General features: G+C 38.2%; 1 long non-coding RNA gene across 1 annotated transcript; it reads left to right on the top strand.

The window, feature by feature from the left end:
• Window positions 1-1,537: 1,537 nt before the first annotated feature.
• Window positions 1,538-5,309, top strand: LOC138886372 (uncharacterized). Its single transcript, XR_011405076.1, has 2 exons — window positions 1,538-1,755; window positions 4,906-5,309. It is a non-coding gene; the product is annotated as an uncharacterized lncRNA (long non-coding RNA).
• Window positions 5,310-22,150: the final 16,841 nt, after the last annotated feature.

Below are 22,150 nucleotides of genomic sequence, written 5' to 3'. Positions count from 1 at the left end.
GAACAAGGAGATTCATTATAGAATAATGACTCGTCTGCTCTGGCCCCTTAAATTCCTTGGGCTTGGGCCCATTGATAAACCCCAATAACAGGAGAAATTCAAAAATAGCCAGATTTACAACCGGTCGTTCAAAAATAACCCAGTTTTAAAAATAATCGAAATTTAGCCACTTTTCATGTAAAGATAAATCTGAGCGACTGTTCAAACCCCGTAAAATACGCTAGTATATTATACTGGAGTTCCAGGATAAGTATGCTGGAACTCCAGCATAATATACTGGAGTTCCAGCAAGTATAATTGTCCAGTATAATATACTGGAGTTTGGAGCACCGGTGCCCCAGTCTCCAGTATATTATACTGGAGTCAGCAAAGTATACTGGTCTAGCATAATATGCTGGAGTTAATACACAGGTGTACCGAACTCCAGTATATTATGTTGGATCGGTCTCTATAGCAGCAAAATAGTAGCTATTTTTCATTGACTTCGTAAACACTGGCTATTTTTGAATGACTAGTCCGAAAACTGGCTATACCGTGTTATTTTTACCCTAATAACACTAGAGAAAGTCAAATCATTTATGGGGCCTGTGGAAGTTGGACTTCCAATCCATTTATGTATGAACAATTAACTGGACTAACAGGACATATTAGTTATAAACTTTAAATAAACCTATTTTTTAAGGAAATTTTACCTATACACCTTATTTGTTATAAATCAAAATTATTTTAAAATATTATTTTCTTAGCTACCTTTTATACTTTATAGCAAAATAAGTATTTATGGTATATACTACCATTGAGGCATGAAATACGCTATTTATATTTTTCCTCTCTCTTAGACGGTTAGACATACCTATTTTTAAGATGATTGTCGTTACTGTATTTATGAATACATGACGCGAATATATGTGAATACATGTGCGTACAACTGGACTGCCCTGATTTTAGTCGCATTTTACTGTTGCATTCATGAATACAACAGTGCGAATACATGTGAATACATGCGTGTAAAGCTGGTCTGCCCTGATTTTAGGAGCTTTTTGCTGCTGTATTCATGAATACATGGCTCGAATACATGTGAATACATGCACGTACAATTGGACTACCCTGATTTTTAGGAGCTTTTTGCTGTTGTAGTCATAAATACAGCAACGCGAATGCAACGAATACACTACCGTAACAACTGAATAGTAGCTATATGAAGTAATTATGTATATGGTAGTCATAGGAAGTTAATAGCCACTAAACAATTGTGGTGTCTGACAATTCCTTATTTTTTAATAACTCATTTTAAACACAGTACATATTAGGGGTGGGCATAAAATCCGAAAAACCGAATTCCGAATCGGACAGAATTAATTCCGTATTTTGGTTTTGGTTTTTTCGGTATTTCGATCTAATTCGGTATTATATTTTCGGTATTTCGGTATGGTTCTCGGTATTAGGATCTTGAAATTTCGGTATACCAAAATACCGAATTACCGAATTTTTAAAGACCTTTTAAAATAATTCCCATCCCACTCCAGCGCCCCAGCCCAAGCACAAGACTTTGTCAGTTGTCTTACTTTTTCATTCAATTAGGGTCTAAAGAGTAAAGACTCTAAAGTCTAAACTCTGAAGAGAAAGATTAGGGCAGTAGTCAGCACCAGCATTAGCGACTAGCGAGCGACAGACGGGAAGACGGGCGACGACAGTCACAACTCCTCACTGACTCCTCAGAACTCCTCACTCACTCCTCAATAATTTACTTGAAAAGTATGTTTCTAGTTTCTTCCATAATTTAATTGAAAGCTTTCTCTTTTTTTTTTGTTGATACGGGAGGTGTATAGATATGGAGATGATATTAGGCAGATGAAATTTAGACTTTAGATTATCAGCGAAAAACTCTGCTGATGGTGACTGAATTTTAAAAATAATGGTACTGTATTGATTAGAGAGAGAACAAAGCTGTCCGAGTTTTTATGAAAATGAAAAGTGAATTACCTATTATTTTCTGTATAATTTCTCATGTTCCTTGTGATCGATTACAATAGTTGTCTACATTTGTTTGCTTTGTTATAATTCTGCTTTGGCTGTTAGTTTGAAATTGAAAACCCGAGTTAAAATTGTTCATAGTGCTTTAATACCCTGTGATAAGTCAGATATGTTCACCTATTTACTGTTAACTCGATTCTCTTCATAGTAGTGTTGTTTGATTCATCAGCACGTGCTGAATATTGGGTTTTGCTACGTGTTTTCTTTGTTTTGCTGTTGTTTGGTGCCGTTCAGTCCATAATTTGGTCATCGTATTCCCAAAAGTAAGTTAGCTTGATGTATTGGTTATGATTATAATAATTAGAGTATTGATTATAATTAGAGCATTGGTTATGAATTCTGTTGTTTGATGTATTGGTTATGACTAAAGTAATTTAGCTTGATTTTTCAATTTATTATGTATAAGATAACTTCAGATCAATTTAGATTTAATCTTAATGTTAATCTATAGTGTATATGTTCTTTTTATTTGTTGGGAGAAGAAGATTATAGATGATGAATAGCTCAATAATTTGTTCCATAGTTGTAAAACAACAAAAAGTCTCAACTTGCTCCTTTATTTTACCTTATTTGTTGAAGAGAGGACTAAGTTCAACTCATTTTTCTTTTGGAGCAGCATGCTTACAGTGTTCTTTCTATGGTTGAATCCATACAAATAAATTCTTTACCTTATTTGTATAGATGGCAGATAAAAGCAGAGTAAGTGATACCAGTTCAAGTGAAAGTTTACCTAGTACTCAAGATGGCAACACCAACACCAATGATACTCAAGATTCTAAGATAAGAAAAGTCATGCAACCTAGATACGGCGTTTGGAATCATTTTGATAAATTTGAGATAAATAGGGTTGGTAAAGCAAAGACACATTTTCAATCTTGCCAAAATGATGAAGGATCACTTTAGAAATTTTATCAAGAAGTGGTTAGGAGGGCCTTAATTGAGATGATAATTATTGATGAACTACCATTTAACTTTGTATAAAATGAAGGCTTTATGAAGTTTATGAGAAAAACTCAACCACTATTTCGTCTTCCTTCTCGTAGAACAATAACAAGGGATCCTTATGAAGTTAATAGTGAATTGAAGCAAAATCTAAGAAAGTCTTTTAAAGAAGCACAACCAAAAATTTGCCTCACAACAGACACATGGACTTCATTACAAAGAATAAATTATATGTATTTGACAGCCCACTTCATTGATAGGGATTGGAAGTTGCATAAAAGAATACTAAATTTTTGCCCTATCAGTAGTCATAAGGGTGAAGAGATGGCTAAAGCTATTTCAAATTGTTTGCTTGAATGGAAATTAGACAAGGTGTTCACTATTACTGTGAACAATGATTCTTCAAATGATGTCACAGTCAAAGAATTGTCTAAAAAGTTAGATACATGGAAAACTAATATGATGGGTGGTAAACATATTCATGTGAGATGCATGGCTCATATATTAAATCTAATTGTGCAAGATAGTTTAAAAGAAATTTGCTTCTGTCGCACATGTTAGAAATATTGTGAGGTATGTGAGAGCTTCGCCTGCAAGGACCTTAAAGTTTAAACAGTGTTATGCACATGTAAAGGTAGAATGTACCAAAACATTGTGTTTGGATGTTCCTACTAGGTGAAATTTCACATATTTAATGTTGGATACAACACAAAACTTTGGAAAGTCCTTTGATAAATTTCATCTTTTTGATGATGGATTTTCTGCTTATCAATGTTCTTGTGAAGATGGTAGTAGTGCAGGTCCTCTTGAATCTGATGATTGGGTGAATGTGAGGAATGTGATAGAGTTTCTTGCAAAATTTCACGAGCTCACCAAAAAAATTTCAGGTTCACGTTATGTTACTTGTAATGCTCATTTTGAGGATGTATCTGAACTTTATTGTCATTTGAAAATGTGTTTAGTTAGTAAGGATGAGCATTTGAGAAAAATGGCTGAGAGGATGCAAGAAAAGTTCAAGAAGTATTGGGCTGAGCTTGAAAAGATGAATAAAATAATTTTTATTGCTTCCGTCTTGGATCCACGTAACAAATTTGAATATGTAGAGGGAACACTTGAAGAACTTTTTGGGGAGGAAAAGGGGAAGAAAATAAATGTTGAGGTGTATGCTTATATGAATTATTTGTTTGAAGAGTATCTAAAAAAATATTCAACTGGATCTTGTCCTCATCTCCATCTAGTTCTACTTCATGTAATAACACATCTAGTACATCTAGTGGGATTGTTATAACTGCATCTTTAATAAGGACGAAGCTTCACTTGAAGAAACAAAAGGAAGACAATGGAAGTGGGGGTGCTAAATCGGAGTTGGATAAATACATTAGTGAAGAACAAGAGCCTTTTAGTGAAGAATTTGATATCTTAAGTTGGTGAAAAACACATGCTCCTAGATTTCCTATTCTTTCGGAGTTGGCTTGTGATGTGTTGGCCATTCCAATTTCTAGTATGGCGTCGGAATGCGCGCTTAGCACCGGTGGTTGTACTCTTGATTCATTTAGGAGTTCATTGACTCCTAAATGTGTGCAAGCTCTTATTTTTGTTCAAGATTGGCAGAGAAGAGAAGAATCCTATTAGTGTTAAAGAAGACTTGAAGTATCTTGAGGAACTCGAGCTTGGTAATCTTTAATATTTTGTGTGTATTTTAGATCAAAATAATATATCATACTTGTTTATTTGTATGACATATTTGGTCGAATTATCTTTAGATATGGAAAATAATGGAAGCACTACTAGCATTGTTTGATGTATAGTTGCAACTTGCAACTTGAGTGATAAGTTTAATACTCTATTTGTTTGGTGATATACTTTTGTAGTTTTGTTTTATTATCATCAAAAAATAATATTCTAACTTATGATTTATATTTTTTTAAGATTCAAGTGCAATCATGCCCCGTGCTCCTAAAGTACGCTCTCATATTTGGCAACACTTTGAGGTGAAAGAAGATAACAGAGAAGTTTGCAAAGTAGAGTACAAGCATTGTGGTCAAGTCTATAATGTTCATCCAAAGAGGAATGGAACATTTGGTTTAAGGAAGCATATTAGGCGTTGTCTTGAGCGTCTTCCTGGAATCCGTATTTAAGAATTAGAGTCTGCTGCTACTGTTAATTCTGCTATTTTTGTTGCACTGCTGGTACAGTTAGAACACTAGTTCTGCATTTCTGCTACTGTTAATTCTGCTGCTACTGTTATTTTACTATGTTTAATTCGGTTGGCTATTTTCAGAGAAAAAAATTGCAGCCTGTTAATACTGCTACAATGCTGCATTGTTCTGTTATGTGTTTATGTTAATTCTGCATTTTTAAATTTCGTTGTCACTCAGCAGTCAACACAACAACATTTCGTTGTCTTTGTTTCCTGTCCCAGCAGGCCAGCACACTATTTTTAGTGCCATCATTTTCAGATGTCGTTGAATCAATTGGGTGTGAGGATGTCACTACAGTTATGTTCGTGGAATTAGCTCGTTTTCATTTCCAAATTAGGAGTGTGTGCAAGCAGGATTTTCTTTGTTTCTTTAGAAATAGTGTATGTTTCTGCCTTTATATTTGTATTGGTCACTTGTAGTTTGGTACTTTGGTTGCACAGTTCTTTAAACAGTTCTTTAACACTAATAATGAGTGATAGTTAGACAACATTTTATTGTTCTTTATCATAGAATATTAAACCGAAACCGTACCGAACCAAAATAATAAATATCGAACTGTACCGAAATACTTTGGTACGGTATTTGGTATACACAATTGATAAATCGAATACCGAAATACCGAACCAAAATTCTTAAATACCGAACCAAAATACCGATGCCCACCCCTAATACATATCTTTTTTTACTGGTATTAGCCAGTTAAGCTAATCCTAAATATAGGGATTGTGATTTGAAATCAGTTAATTTTAGGGATTGTAAGGGATACAGTATCCATCTAAAAATATACAAAATAAATAATTTCGGTTTCTCTCTCCTTTCGTTCCCTCCGTTCTTGCTCAATCTCACCCATAAAGTAAAGGCCTATGTTCTCGTTGAAGTGAAAATTTCTATTTCTATAAATTGGATCCGATATTAATAATATATGGAAAAGGTACGACGCACTGTTATGGCCGGACGGACTAAGTGAGAATTATGATTCAGGAGAATGAAAATGGTGTGCATCTTGCTGATTTTAATGGAAGAAGAAAGGAAAGATATGGAGGTGTTCCTTGATGTTCGATGTATAATTATTGTATAACTCTGTATATAGTTGGTATGTAATGTATATATATTATACATAGATTTACAATGTTTATACATCAAATATACAGTGCATTCTCAGTGTATAATGTGTAATAAACTATGAATATATATATATAATGGGTTTAGACCGAGATTATTGTGATTTGTGCAGAGTTTTTTTTTGTTTGGAAAAAACTCCATTGTTAGGATTTCTCTAAATTGTGAAGAAAGGAAAGAGAGAGAAAGAAGAGAAGAACGATCGTTTCGCCTTATTTTCTGCTATTCAGGGATTTTTATCTGAAGCTATATGGCTACACTATTTTAGAGTTATTTTTAATAAAGTTTATATATATAGGGAAAGTTGTAAAATATAGTGGGCTTGGTATTTACATTTTTCCCCTTTATATATCTACTATTATTAGTACACGCGCGATGCGCAGACAAATATCAAATTATGATTTGGGTTATTTGAATTATATGCAAATTACATTAAAATTTAAACCTTCCAGATTAAAATTTCATATAATTAGTAGATATTAGTTAAGAAGCAGGATATGAAACTATTTCCATATTTTGTAGTGGACAACATCTTTTTTTTCATGTCTGTGACAACCCAACCCCTTAATCTTAGTACTTGCATCTTTTTGTGGTCAATATTAAAGAATTATAAACATATCATTTTGAAATTTGTCTTGTATGATCATATTATTTTAACAAAATTCTTACTACCACTTTATGTTTTACCTCAAAGTCAAATAAGTCTTATCCTTCTACATTGTCACCCAATTTTTTTTAATTTAATTGTAACGATCCGACTGGTCGTTTTACTTTTTAGATCTCTATTCCCTAATTAAGACTCTCTGTATGTGCTTTTACTATTTTATGACTTGCAAGAGGATGGTTGGTTCCAGTTTGGAAGAGTTTGGGTTGAAATCAGAACACTTAGTTCCTTAATATTGGCCTAGGACGACCAAGTTTGACTTGGGTCAATATTTGGAGTAAATGATCTCGGAATCGGGATTTGATAATTCCAATGGGTTTGTATGATGATTTTGGACTTGGGCATATTTTCAGATCGAGTGTCGGGTGCCCGGGAGCGTTTCGGCGCGTAATATTAAAAATTGGCGCATTAAAGGTTTTCAAGCTCTTTAAATTTGATTTGAAGTAGACTTTGGTGTAATCGAGATCCGTTTGGGATTCCGAGCTTGGGAATAGGCCCGTATAGTGATTTAACACTTATGCGTAAAATTTAGCGTCATTCTGAGTTGTCTATGTATGTTTCGACGTGTTCGGAGTTAGTTGAAATGAGTTTGAAGCTTAGAAGTTGATTAATGAGGTTTTGAGGTACGATTCTTGATTGTGGTGTTTGTTTTATGTGTTCCGAGGCTTCGAGTAAGTCCGCAATTTGTTTATGGACTTAATGGTGCATTTGGATAGGGATCCGGGTGGCTCGGGTGTGTTTGAACTTGGCTGAAACTTCTGGTGTGCTGGTGTGCTTTGTGATCGCGAAGATGGTTCCACGATCGCGAAGAAGGAAAATTGAAGGGGCAGATGATTGCCTTACGCGATCGCGAGTAAGGGAATATGATCGTGACGGTTGGTCTAGAAGTGTTTCGCGAACGCGGAGGCCCAATCGCGATCCTAAAGAGGAAACGAATGAGCTGGGCAGGGAGGCCTTTGGCCTTCGTGAACGCGACTTGGGGATAGGGAACGCGGAAGGCTGGGTAGTGGTTCATCGCGAATGCGACCGCCTAGCCGCGATCGCGAATAAGGTTTTTGGTCAGTGGCAATTTTGGCATTCGTGATCGCGAGGCATTTTCCGCAATCACAAAGAAGGGATCACTGGGCAGAATTGAATTTAATATGGGACTTAGTCTCTTTTCTCTCATTTTCCACTTGGTCTTGGACGATTTTGAGAGTATTTTATGGGGGATTTTCATCAACATCAAGAGGTAAGTGATCCCTAACAATTCCTGAGTTTAATACACGGATACTGAGTAGATTTAACATGAATTTAAGGGAAAATTTGTGGGATTTTATTGGAACCTAGGGTTTGGTAAAAATGATATTTGACCACGAAATTGATTATGGAATTGGGAATAAATTATATATTTGAGTTTGTGAAGTCGTAGGTAGCATTTATCTTCGAAAAGTTTTGGAATTCGGGGACGTGGGCTGAGGGTGATTCTTATGGACTTCCCCGATTGGGTTAGGAAATTGGTTAATATAGCTAAATTATGAACTTTTGAGAATATGTTTATTAGTTTATACGGCTTTTGGTTAGTTTAGGAGTCCTCAGTGTCGTTTGAGGAGTTCTAGTGAGGTTGAAGGGCCAGATTGAGAACTTGGAATCGAAGTAAGTCTCTTGCCTAATCATGTAAGAGGGAACTTATCCCCTTAGGTGTATTAATTATTGTGTGCTACTTGTTGTGGGGAGCTACGTACGCACGAGGTGGCGAGAGTCCGTACGTAACTATATTCATGTAAGTTTGGGTTGACTTAGCTTCACATCATGCCTTTAATTGTGCTATTTGTACCTATTCTGTGTATAGATTTTCTTGATTATGACTGAGATTGAGGATTTGAATAAAGATACCGACTTAGCTTCTTACTTTGAAAAAATTGGGAAATATTTGATAAACTGTGGATCTGTACCTTCTCGACTCGCATGTGCTTCCACGAGCGAGGTAAATTTCTCTACTCTTATGGGATCGGGCCGTTCGCCTCGACAGTGTAATAAATTACTCTTATGATATCGGGCCGTTCACCTCAGCAGTATTGAGTACCATTATGGGATCGTATCGTTCGCCTCGGCAACTTCGTGCTTAATACTTGAGACTGGATTTGGTTTGGTAATAGTTGAGTTAGCGCCTTCAAGGCCACTTATGACATCTTGCGATTTGTTATAGACTCATGCGTGGAATTACTGTAATTATTTTTATTTGCTTCGTTGCTACTTGTTGTACATTCACCATGCCTACTTTATGTTTTTCTATTACTGTTTAACCACTAGGAAGTGTCAAGTCGACCTCTCGTCACTACTTTTTCGAGGTTAGACTAGATACTTACTGGGTACGGATTATTTTTCATACTCACGCTATACTACTGCACTGAATGTGCGGGTACTGAGATAGGTACTACCAGTGGTCACACGGGCGCATAACTGCACTTCTACTAAGACTTAGTGGTGAGCTGCTTGCCTTGCTTCGGTCTGCAGCACTAGAGTCTCACTCTACCTTGTCTATTATTTCTATCTACTACCTTTCAGACAATAGTTGTATTAGTTTTGTATATTTTCTAGATCGCTCATGTATTTGTGGCACTGGATTTTGGGGGCTTTTAGCATTCCTATACTGTTGTACTTATCATTACTGTCATTACGGTTGATGGATTTCTCACGCTAGTATTTGGTTGAGAACTGGGTGGACTTCACTACCTTTGAGCTTGAGGACAAGGCCCGCAGATGGTGGCAGGCTTACCTCCTTAGCAAACCAGTAGGTTCTACCTCCTTTGACTTGGGATCAGTTTATACATCTGTTCTTGGAGAAGTACATACCACTTTCGGAGAGAGAGGAGCTTCAACGTTAGTTTGAGTGATTCCGTCAGGGTCATATGTTTGTGATCGACTATAAGGCGAGATTCACTAACTTGTCTCGCCATATAGCTATTATACTCCCCACAGATGCAAAGAGGGTGTAGAGGATCATTGCAGGTCTGCACCCTGAGTGTCATGACCCAAACCGATAGGCCGTGACGGGTGCCTGAGTACTACTTGTCAAACACCCCTAAGCATACATCTAGGATATGAACCTGTATAACATCTTCTGAATTACGGAGATAACGTACATGAAGGAGACGAACCTGCCAACAAGGCATATGTACGTATATCTGCAGAATACAGGGGGCGAGCCAGCAAGGCTGCTATAGACAACTATACATCCAATAACTGAAAGCCGATAAGGCTACATACATCCCAACTAGACATACTGTCTACAGACCTCTAATAGAAACATAACTGTACAAATACGGGATTGAGCCACGTCATATATATATATAAACGTATCGTACCAAATCAAAGCAGCTCCGGATCAAATGGAGTACACCAACTCTCGATGATCAGGGATCCTAAGAAGGGAGGACCATCAACTTGCCTACCTGCACCTGCGGGCATGAAACGCAGGCCCCGTGAAATAGGGCGTCAGTATGAAAAATGTACAGTATGTAAGGCATGGAAATTAGTACGTAAAAGACATAGATGATGGAATACTGAAACACATCTTTAAATCTGAATAACTTTGTAAATTTTGAAACGTTTATAACGTCATGCACGTGCGTGTAAATGTCATGCCATGCATAGGTATGTGTGTACATAATATCATCAAGCCACTAAGGGCATCCCATCATATCATCTCGCCCACTGTGGGCAATATCATCAACATATACCAGCTAATCAGATGGTGGTGCGTATATAACGCCATAACCTCTTCTCATATCCCATATACATATACATACATATATACATGTATATAACACCGTTTGAATCATATTTCGGCCACTGTGGGCAACATCATCATCATATACCAACTGATCAGGTGGTGGTGCATATATAACGCCATAACCTTTTCCTATATCCCATATACATATATTTACATATATACGCATATATAACGCCATCTGGTCATGGGTCAATGCACATATATAAATGAGTGAAATGCAAGAAAAATACATAATAATCTCGATATTCCTTCCGGATAAACTTTTTCAACTGCGTATTATTCTGAGACCCATGAACATAAAATAATAATAATTTTCATGGGGAATCAAGAATATAGACGCCCCTAATAATTCTATAAATAGAGTAATTTATGGAAATTGTGTGTTTGCTCGTTTCTTCAGTATAATTTGGACCATGCCAAAAGAAAGAAGGGAGGGCCTTAACATACCTGGAGTATGGAAAACTATGTATAATATTCTTGGAAAAAATTCCATCGTACTCCTTTAGACCCACAAAATTTTACGTTGCTACGATTCCTAAAATTTCCGTTGGAACCTTGCAAGATTTCTCATGGTTTAATGGAGCATTTAGATCAGATCTTCAATTGAAATTGAAATTTGCAAAGTTCTGTTTTTGGAGAGTGACAACGTTAGCCTTTATTTGAGAGTAATTTTCTAGTCTTCTAATTGTAGTAAAAATCACTACTATTTTGGATGATATATATAAATACAAGTATGAGGTGTCTTTTGCTTTGATCCTTAGGTTGCCACATATTTAATGACTAAGGAGTCATTGTGGCCAATTGTCACATTTTTAGAGGATAGATTTTTTATTAATTTTTATCCACTTATTAATTAATCGGGTATTGTCCCGTTACCAGTAATTAATGAATACCTGCATAATTTAAAAATTACCACAAATTACTTAAAATTCTATTTATTTTTAAAATATTTCATATATACTTTATACATTATACTGCAGTGGTCATATGGTACCTTACATGGTACTAGTTCATAATTATCGGGTATTATCGCTCGACCCGTATTTTATTCCAAATTGGTCACTTTCAACGAAACTCATTTTTTTAATCCGTGTACCCATTTATCCTTCATAACACTTACTTATCGCTTGTTATAAATAGCGTAAGTACGTTAACGTCAAGATGATCTCACCCCCGAGTCTACGTCGGTTAACTGACAAAGAAATTTAACGTATGAAAAACGCAAGATGTAACATCCTTCCCCCCCTAAAAATATTCGTCCTCGAATGTTTAACTCTCCAGGATCTATATAACCTTGGCAGAGTTACCTTTGTAACAATACTACCAACTCTTCATGTAGAAACTTTATAATTCAACTCCACATAGGATCACAATCATTAATAATGATAATGGCCTCACACGACCAACGACCATAACTAACACCAGAATCCATACACGTACCTTAAGGTTATGACGTCTCAGTCGGACCCTTTTCTGGAGGAGGAAATAAGTAGGGATATCTAGAATTCATGTCTTCCTCGGGCTTCCAAGTCATTGTTGTTCCTCCAAAGTACTTTTACGGAGGTTACCTCCTTATTCCGTAGTTTGCGGATTTGTCAGTCTAGAATGGCAACCAGAACTTCCTCGTATGATAAGTCTTTTGTAATTTGTACATCATCCATGGGCATCATTCGGGTAGGATCGCCAATGCACTTCCGTAACATAGATACGTGAAAAACCGGATGGACAGACTCCAACTCCGAAGGCAATTCTAACTCATAAGCTACTTTGTCCACTTTCCGAATGATCCTCTAAGGCCCAAAATACCGTGGGCTAAGTTTGCCTTTCTTGCCAAACCTCATCACAATTTTCATCGGTGATACCTTTTTGGAATACCCAGTCGTCAGCCTGAAATTCCAAGTCTCGTCGTTGATTATCCGCATAAGCCTTCTGATGACTTTGAGCTGCTAGTAGCCTTTCCTGTATAAGCTTAATTCTCTCGATTGCCTGCTGTACTAATTTTGGTCCTACTAACGTAGTTTCCCCAACATCGAACCACCCCATAGGCGACCTACACTTCCGTCCATAAGGAGCTTCGTATGTAGCTATCTGAATACTGGAATGGTAACTATTATTATATGAGAACTCAATAAGCGGCAGATGATCATCCTATCTACCTTTGAAATCTATTACACAATCTCGCAACATATCCTCCAGTGTTTGCATAGTACGCTCAGTCTGTCCGTCTGTCTGGGATGAAATGCTGTGCTAAGACTTACTTGAGTCCCCAATCCCTTTTGGAAGGACCTCTAGAAGTTAGCTGTAAATTGAGTTCCTTTAACCGAGATAATAGATACAGGGAAACCATATAGCCGTACTATCTCCTTGATATAAAGCCTCGCATAATCTTCTGAGGAATATGTAGTTCTAACGGGCAGAAAATGGGCTGACTTTGTGAGTCTATCAAAAATCACCCATATTGAATCGAACTTATGCTGGGTATGAGGTAAGCCTACGATGAAGTCCATATTGATTGCATCCCATTTCCATGTCGGAATCTCCATAGCCTGTAATAATCCACCGGGTTTTTGATGCTCAATCTTAATCTGCTGACAGTTAGGACACTGAGCAACAAATTCCACTATATCTTTTTTTTCATTTCGTCCCCCAATACACTTCCCTGATATCATGATACATCTTTGTTGCTCCTGGATGGATAGAATAACGAGAATAGTAAGTTTATCCCATAACCTGCCGACGTAGCCCTGCAACATTAGGCACACATAATCGCCCCTGATATCTGAGGACCCCATCTTCTGTAATTTCAAACGACGTCTTCTCCTTTTGAAGGGTGGTATCCCTATAATGAACTAACACAAGATCCTTGTACTGACATTTATTTACTTTAGTTACTAAAGAGGATATTGCCGTATCCTGAATAGTAATTCCAACGTCACCTGAGTCCAGTAACCGAACTACAAGACTAGCTAGTTGATGAACCTCATGGGCTATTCCCCTCTTTTCTGGCTGTAAATACGATAGGCTACCTATAGATCTATGGCTGAGGCCGTCGGCTACTACGTTCGCCTTCCCCGGATGGTATAAAATATCAACGTCATAGTCTTTAAGTAGCTCCAACCATCTCCTTTGACGAAGATTCAATTCCTTTCGCTTGAAAATATACTGGAGGCTCTTATGATCCGTATAGATATCAACATGAATTCCATACAAGTAGTGCCTCCACATCTTTAGTGCATGAATTACCTCGGCTAACTCTAAATCGTGGGTCAAGTAGTTCTACTCGTGCTTACTTAGTTTTCCAGAAACATAAGCTACAACCTTAGCATTAGCACACGATCCAATCCAACGCTTGAAACGTCACAATAGATAACATGACCATCGGTCCTTTCTAGGAGCAGTAGAACCAGTGCTGAAGTTAACATGTCCTTCAATGCCCCGAACTCTATTCGCAAGGATTGGTCCATTGAAACTTAGTTCATTTCTTTACTATTCAGGAAATTCCCCTCTTCGGAGGCCCAAACCCCAAGGACTTATCCATTCTTGTCACATTTTTGCTCATATTTTCTTATCCTTCCTCGCGCCTTTCTAAAACCTTGTCACTCTATCATACTTTAACTTACAACCTACACATATCTATTTATACTTGTTCGCAACCTTTCTTCAACTTACTTGCACCATATATTTCCTTATGTTATTTTGGATCATCAAGCGAGACACCACATACCACTTTGGTCGAAGGTGCTTAGAAGAGAAAAAAATCCCGTTACAAGTTTCCTGTAACAACCTGCCAAACGGAGAAGCTACGAACCTTCATCGATATTGTGGTTCTAGGCAAAGTCTTCACTGCCTCAATCTTTTGTGTATCCACCCGGATGCCTTCACCCGAAATGATATGCCCAAGGAAAACTACAGAGTTCAAGCAAAATTCATATTTAGAGAATTTTTGCATACAACTTCCCTTTGTGTAGAACTCTGAGCACAGTACGCAAGTGATCTACATGCTAAGCCTCTAAACGAGAATATACCAATATATATCGTCGATAAATATGATTATGAATAGTTCTATAAAGAGCCTGAACACACGTTTCATCAAATCCATAAATACTACTGGCGCATGTGGTCAAACCAAATGACATAACACAAAACTCAAAGTGCCCGTATTAGGTCCTGAATGATGTCTTCGGAATATCTTTATCTTTAACCCTTACATGATGGTATCCAGACCTCATGTCTATCTTTGAAAAACACTTGGCACCTTGCAACTGATCAATTAAATCATTAATTCTCGGGAGCGGGTACTTATTCTTGATCGTCACCTTATTCAACTGCCTATAATTAATACATATTCGTAAGGAACCATAACCCTTTCTCACAAACAACATAGGTGCTCCCCACGATGACGTACTAGATCTGATAAAACCTTTTTCCAAGCAAGTCCCTTAGTTGTCCTTTTAACTCGTTTAGCTCTGCAGGGGTCATTCTATAGGGGGGAATAGATATTGGATGAATATCTGGTAGTAGTAGGTCAATGACAAACTCAATTTCTCGCTCTGGCGGAAGACCCGGAAGCTCATCAGGAAACTCATTGACTACAGGAAAGAACTGAATGGTTAATAACTCTACTTCCATATCCTAAACCCGAACTAAGTGATAAATACATCCCTTATTGATCATCTTCTTTGCCTTGAGATAGGGGATAAATTTACCTCTTGGTGATGTCGTATTACCTTCCCATTCTAAAACAGGCTCTCCTGGGGACTGAAATTAAACCATCCTTGACCTACACTTGATGTTAGCATAACAAAAGGCCAACCAATCCATAATTATAATATCAAGTTCTACCCAACCGAACACCACGTATCTTATCCTTGTTTATTATCAAATCCATCACGGTCCATTACAATGACATCCATATATATAAGTAACAATATTAAGACTTAACTTGCATAACTAATTTAAGAAAAAGGTTTATATACATAGGGGTCGACTAAGTGATAAGTAAGGATTTTAACGAGTTTCATGCTCCTTCTTGCCTATGCTTTGATTATAAATTGTTACAAAATAGTCCCAAAAGGCTCATAAGTTGTGCTTGATTGCAGGTTTGATCGACAAAGTGATGAAATGTCAAAGATTGGCTCAAAAGGAGTGAAACCTGTTCAAGTATCAAAGACAAAGTAAACTGAGGGCAAACAAGCCTAGTGCGGACCGCACAAAGTCGAATACAGCCGCACTAGGTGATTCAGATAGATGGCAAAACCAGGCTTCAGGCAACACGACCGCAGTACACATTGCACGGTCCGCGGTGAAGGTTCCGTGGCCGCACTACCTTTTTGTGCGGTCCGCGGAAGAGAGATTCAGAGAGATGGCAAAGCCAGGCTTCAGGCAACGCGGCCGCAGTACACATTGCACGGTCCGCGGTGAAGGTTCCGCGGCCGCACTACCTTTTTGTGCGGTCCGCGAAAGAGAGATTTAGAGAGATGGAAAATGCCAAAGTTCAAGCCATGCGGTCCGCGGTCATGATTGTGTGGACCGCGCCAGCTGCCTCCGCGGTCGCGGTCCATTTTACGCGGTCCGCGGAGCCCAAGTTCAGAGATCCCAAAATTGAAGTCCAAGAGCCTAGCGCGGCCGCAGTCCATTTTATGTGGCCCGCGCTGACCTCGTAGGGGTACTTTTGTCCAGTTTTTCCAGCCTAGTATAAATAGAACATTTTGCCATTTTTAGGTCATGAGATATATCTAGAACTGAGCTGCCTCGTGGGAACCTCATCTGTAGCCATTTTTGGCATCTTAGCTTCAAATTAATGATAGATTCTTGTATTTTAATTTAGCATTTAATTAATATGCCTTGTTCTTCATCTATTTCTCTATTTTCTCCTTCAAGCATGAGTAGCTAAACCCATTAGCTAGGGTTGTGGCTCAACCCTAGTGTGGGTAATTGATGGGTTTTGCCATCTATTATTAGATTGACTATGGGTGTTTGTTATTTGGGTCAATTTTATGGTTTAATCTATGAATTGGTGGTTGCAAACACTGGTTTGTGCTAAGTTGACTTGGCTCTTCTTGAGAAAGAGAGCCTAAGTCTCCAAAATTGACCCAACAAGGAATTAAGATTGACTCAAGAGAATTGATAGTCCCAATTAAAGGGTTAAACCTCGAGAGAGTAATTACCCAACTTGAACCTTAGTTGCTTGAGCTAATTTGCCTACCCATTTGGTCTCGAGAGAGACAATTGGGCAAAATCACTCTCTCTACCGAGAGGTGTGAGAGTCGGTAAAATTGTGCAACTGTTATAGCATAAGCCCCAATTATGTCAATCGAACCTTAGTAACATCTACCCATCAATTAGCCACCTAGGTAATGTTACGACCCTAGTGCCCTTCTTCCCATTAGATACAACTTAGCAACAATCTCGTACAATCATCTAGTTTCAATTAATAGTTTGATAATAGTAGTTTATAATCAAAAACCCAAAAATGTATGGAAGTGAAATTTGGAACAATTACACAACTCTAATCTAGATAAATACTAATCGCTGCCAACTCGACGCTACACTAAGGTAGGAAGAGCGGGTCACAATAGCTTTTACCCGATATGAGGGTCGGGATCGATTTCCTCAGGGAGCTAGCAGTGGAGTTAGATTGTCTGTCTAGCCTAGAGATGTGTTTGTACTCCTAATGTCACTTCAAACATTTTTGGGTTTTCGAATTATAACTATTCTTATAAAACTATTGATTAACACTGAATTATGCTACGAGAATATTGCTAAGTTATATCTAATGGGAAGAAGGGCACTAGGGTCGTGACACTACCTAGGTGGCTAATTGACGGGTAGATGTTACTAAGGTTCGATTGACATAATTGGGGCTTATGCTATAACCGTTGCACAATTTTACCCACTCTCACATCTCTCGGTAGAGAAAGTGACTTTGCCAATTGACTCTCTCGAGACCAAATAGGTAGGCAATTTAGACCAAGCAACTAGGGTTCAATTAGGGTAATTACTCTCTCGAGGTTTTACCCGTTAATTGGGACAATCATTTCTCATGAGTCCATCCCAATTCCTTGTTGGGCCAATTTTTGGGGTCATAGGCTCTCTTTCTCAAGAAGAGTTAAACCCACAAAGCTTGAATCAGTGTTTGCAACCACCAATTCTAAATTAAAACATAAAATCAACCCAATAGCAAACACCCATAGTCAATCTAACACTAGATGGCAACACCCATCAATTACCCACACTAGGGTTGAGCCACAACCCTAGCTAATGGGTTTAGCTACTCATGCTAGGTAAAGAAATTGAAGAAATAGATGAAGAACTAAGCATATTAATTAATTGCTAAAATTAAATTGCAAGAATTTATCGTAAATGTAAAGCAAAAGTGCCAAAAATGGCTACACAATACGTTCTTACGAGCGCAGCTCTCTACTGATGTATTTGCTTACCTAAAAAATGGTAAAGTGTTCTATTTATACTAGACTGGAAAAACTGGACAAAAATACTCCTGCGGGGTCAGTGCGGGCCGCATTAAATGGACCGCGGCCGCACTGGGCTTACTTCTGCTTATCTGAACTTAGACTCCACGGACCGCGTAGATCATATCACGGGCGCGGAGGGAGCTGGCGCGGTCCGCGCAACCACGACCGCGGACCGCATGGCACTGGCTTTGCAAACTTCATCTCTCTGAATCTCATGACCACGGACCGCACAAAAGAGTAATGCGGCCGCGGAGCCTTCACCGCGGACCGCGGCCGCGCTTCTTCTAGCCTGATTCACCAACTCTCTGAACCACCTAGTGCGGCCGCATTCCACTTTGCGCGGTCCGCACTAGGCCTTGTTTTCTTAAGTTCTTGGTCTTTGATACTTGAGCATGTTTCACTCCTTTTTGAGCCGATCTTTGACATTTCGTCACTTTGTCGATCAAACCTGCGATCAAGCACAACTTGTGATCCTTTTAGGACTATTTTGTAACAATATATGATCAAAGCATAGGCAAGTAAAGGCATAAAACATGTTAAAATCCTAACTTATCAACTCCCCCAAACTTAAACCTTTGCTTGTCCTCAAGCAAACAAAATAAGACCCACCCCTTAAAGGAAAATCCAAGTAATTCTAGCTATTCTAAAGTAACCTCAACAAACATCAATTGGGACTAACACTTGCCCTCAATACGAATAGATCATTAACAAAATTTAAACTTTGAAAAAATATGGATCAAGTGTGACACAAGAGCATCAAGAATTGACTCATTACATCAAAGAACTCTCTCAATTACTTTGGTTGCTGTGGACCCCAAACTCACATATCCTCAACTCTTCCTAAGCAAACTTACCTTTTTAGAGTATAAGCACGCAAACCAAGGTTAATGGGAATCTCATAATCCTCTCATGTATTTTCCGGTGCTCATTCTCAGAGTCGTGGACCCTCTTGCGCAGCCTATTGTATTTGACTTGAGCTTCAACTTCTTCGTCAATGATTCTATTCTCTCGACCGACTCCTGGCATCACCATTCCTTTTAGATTGTCCTCTAACCATGCTGGGTAGAGAGGTTCACACCCCGCATGACACCTGTCTGGCTCCATGATGTTCTTTTCCACAATGATTTTGCAATGCCACATGTGCTGAGCTTGGCACTTGTAAAGGACGTCGTTGTCTTGAAAGTCTACTCTGAAATAACTCATCTTGGTAACCCTGGGTACAACCTATTTCCTGGCTGCTTGCCTCATAACTCGGATAAGGATATAAGGGTATATCCCTCTCAACCCAATCAGCACCAGGTGTGGAGCGTCCCTGGATCTGATGATGAATTCGTCTGTTGGGAACCATTCAAACATCCATTGCACCTGTTCCTCGGTCAGATTATCGAAGAACTCTACCCATTATTTGGCACTTTCTGGCTGAGCAAATCTGTCTGGAATATAAGTCATCTGCTTGGGGTGATGGAAGGCAATATGGTCGTTCCAAGCGCTTCTTGGAAATTCTTGGCGATAGTGACCTTTTTGAAGATGTTCTAATAACCACAACTGCAGCAACAAGTTACAACCCTCGAAATGATTGACCCCTCTTTGACAGCACTCCAGAGCCCTGTAGATGTCAGCTATGATCATAGGGACTATAGTGTATATCTGTCTGTTGACCCCTTCCATCAAAGTCTTGCCGACCATGGCCAACCTAGGTATGGTAGGACTTGCTATGGCCATACATCTCATACAGATATTCGAAGGGTATGTAAGATTCCTTCAGGCATTCCAGGTCAGCATTTTTCTTCAGCCCCATCATCTTTAAAATCTTTTACCGATATGGTTCTCTATCACTAATAACCCGGGACTGTACCAAGTCAATCCCGCAAACCCTCCAATTTCTTCTAGAAGTGGTGTCATTTCTATGTCACCGAAACGGAACACAGACCTTTCACTGTCCTAAAATAAAGTGGCAGCCTCGATCAACTTGTTGTTTGGCTCAATGTCTAGTAGGGAAAGAAAGTTACCCGGGTACTTCCTTACGTGTTTCTTATCACTTGAGGAAAGGTCCTCCCACCAATCTAGCAACAATGGTGGAATGTTGCTAACCATACCGAATCTAGGGACCTCGTGCCTCATTTTCTGCAAAACAAAAGGGTTAGGCCCTTCTCCCCTACCAGACTCGACTATTTGTACATTCATGATTAGCATATTGGCAATTAGTTCTCCAAATTAATGCACAGAACGTGGTTGTGTCCGTTGAGATTATGAAAACCCAGGTGGACTTTCGGATAAGGCATGTCTTAAAGGATTATTATGTGCACAATATATTTGGATTATAAAAATAATTTTTATTTAAGTCCAAGATATTAATTGCCTAAAGGAAAAACCACCTCCAAAATACTTTTTTTTTCATTCCTACAATTAGTATTCTAAAGAAAATTCCTAACGGAAATATAAAACGCAAAAACAAATCTTTTGGATTTTTGATTCATTACACACCCCTTCAAATGCAAAATAGAAAGTACAATAATAATAATAATAATAAAACTCAACATTACTATACAAAACTAAAAGGTAAAAGACGACATAAAATTAAAAAATAAAAAAAACAGACTCAAAACATAAAAAGAAAAGAAAATCTTCTTTTAATCGACTCTTGAATGAGCGATCCTGACTAGATGTCCAGGGGCTCTGTCATGCTCAAACTCCGATAAGTAAATCCACGCCTGTATGAGATAATTAAAACCAAATAGGTTAAATACCTAGAGCGCTATGTGAGACAATAACCCTTCTTGTTGGAAACATACAAGACATGATTTAGGCTATTTTTACAAAATGACTTATTTGGCCAAAAGATGGCTAAAAGTGCAAAATTTGGCTAAGAATCCGCAAAGCCAAGAACCTAAGATTTACTAGGAAGACCGGACCCTATGTGGGTTGCCTACGTATTACGCCCCGAAAGACGAGAATCGGGTATGCGTAGATCGGGCAGATTGGATACGAGCGAGAATTAAAAAAAAACAACTAATTTAGAAAAAACTTATTTTTTGTTTTTTTTTAAAAAAATGATGAGACATGTAACTTTTTTTTGGATTTTTTTTTTGATTTTCTGATTTACGGAAAATGATGAAAAAGTGCAAAATCTCTTTTTTTTTTGAATTTTCAAGCTCTTTTTTTAACAAGAATGTGACAGAAAACATAATTGGGCTCCACTCGCTTTATCTTCACACTTCAACTTCTTTTTCTTTTTCTTTTTCTTTTTCTTTTTCATTTTCCCTCAACTATCATTGGTCCGACAAATGACCCTTTTACCCTTGAAGAAATGCAACATGTAGCACATAGGATGCATCAAGATGGTCTATTATTTTAGGTACACCTGTCATAGACGGACCCAACCCCTATGTTGAGTCCCTAAAGTCAGATACACGTGATGCAAACAAGCGTTCCTACTAGGGATCCGACATGAGGCTGAGTTATTCTAGGTTCAAAACCTGGGTATGTGTTCTAGATTGTGTACCTGAGCGGACAACTCGAGTCGAGGAGAGGGCTACGTATTGGGAACCAAAAGGGTATCCGGCTTAGTAACTTGTCCGAGCCTCTTTCTTATTTCAAGGTATGACACTGACAGAATAAGGAGTCTCGACCAGTGAACACATCCCCGAAGATGAGAAGAGAAGGGTTTCATAGCAGTTTATATACAGTTCAGATAATATCAAAGCGGTAAAAGCATCATTTAACACATTAGGCCCAAGCAGGTAATCAGATAACAGATAAAACCAAATACAACAATTCATCTAAGCTCGAATTTTGAACCCTGAACCAGAGATTCTGGGTTCAGTCCCCAGCAGAGTCGCCAGAGCTATCACACCTCCTTTTTACCTACACCCGGGTAAAGGATATAAGGGAGTTTTTCCAATTAAAGGACAATCGAAATGGTATTACATTTATTAAAATTCAG

Source organism: Nicotiana sylvestris, chromosome 2 (assembly GCF_000393655.2).
Source record: "Nicotiana sylvestris chromosome 2, ASM39365v2, whole genome shotgun sequence".
Taxonomy (NCBI): Eukaryota; Viridiplantae; Streptophyta; class Magnoliopsida; order Solanales; family Solanaceae; genus Nicotiana; species Nicotiana sylvestris.
Note: the sequence above shows the minus strand (reverse complement) of the source record. Positions and strands in the feature narration are given on the sequence as shown.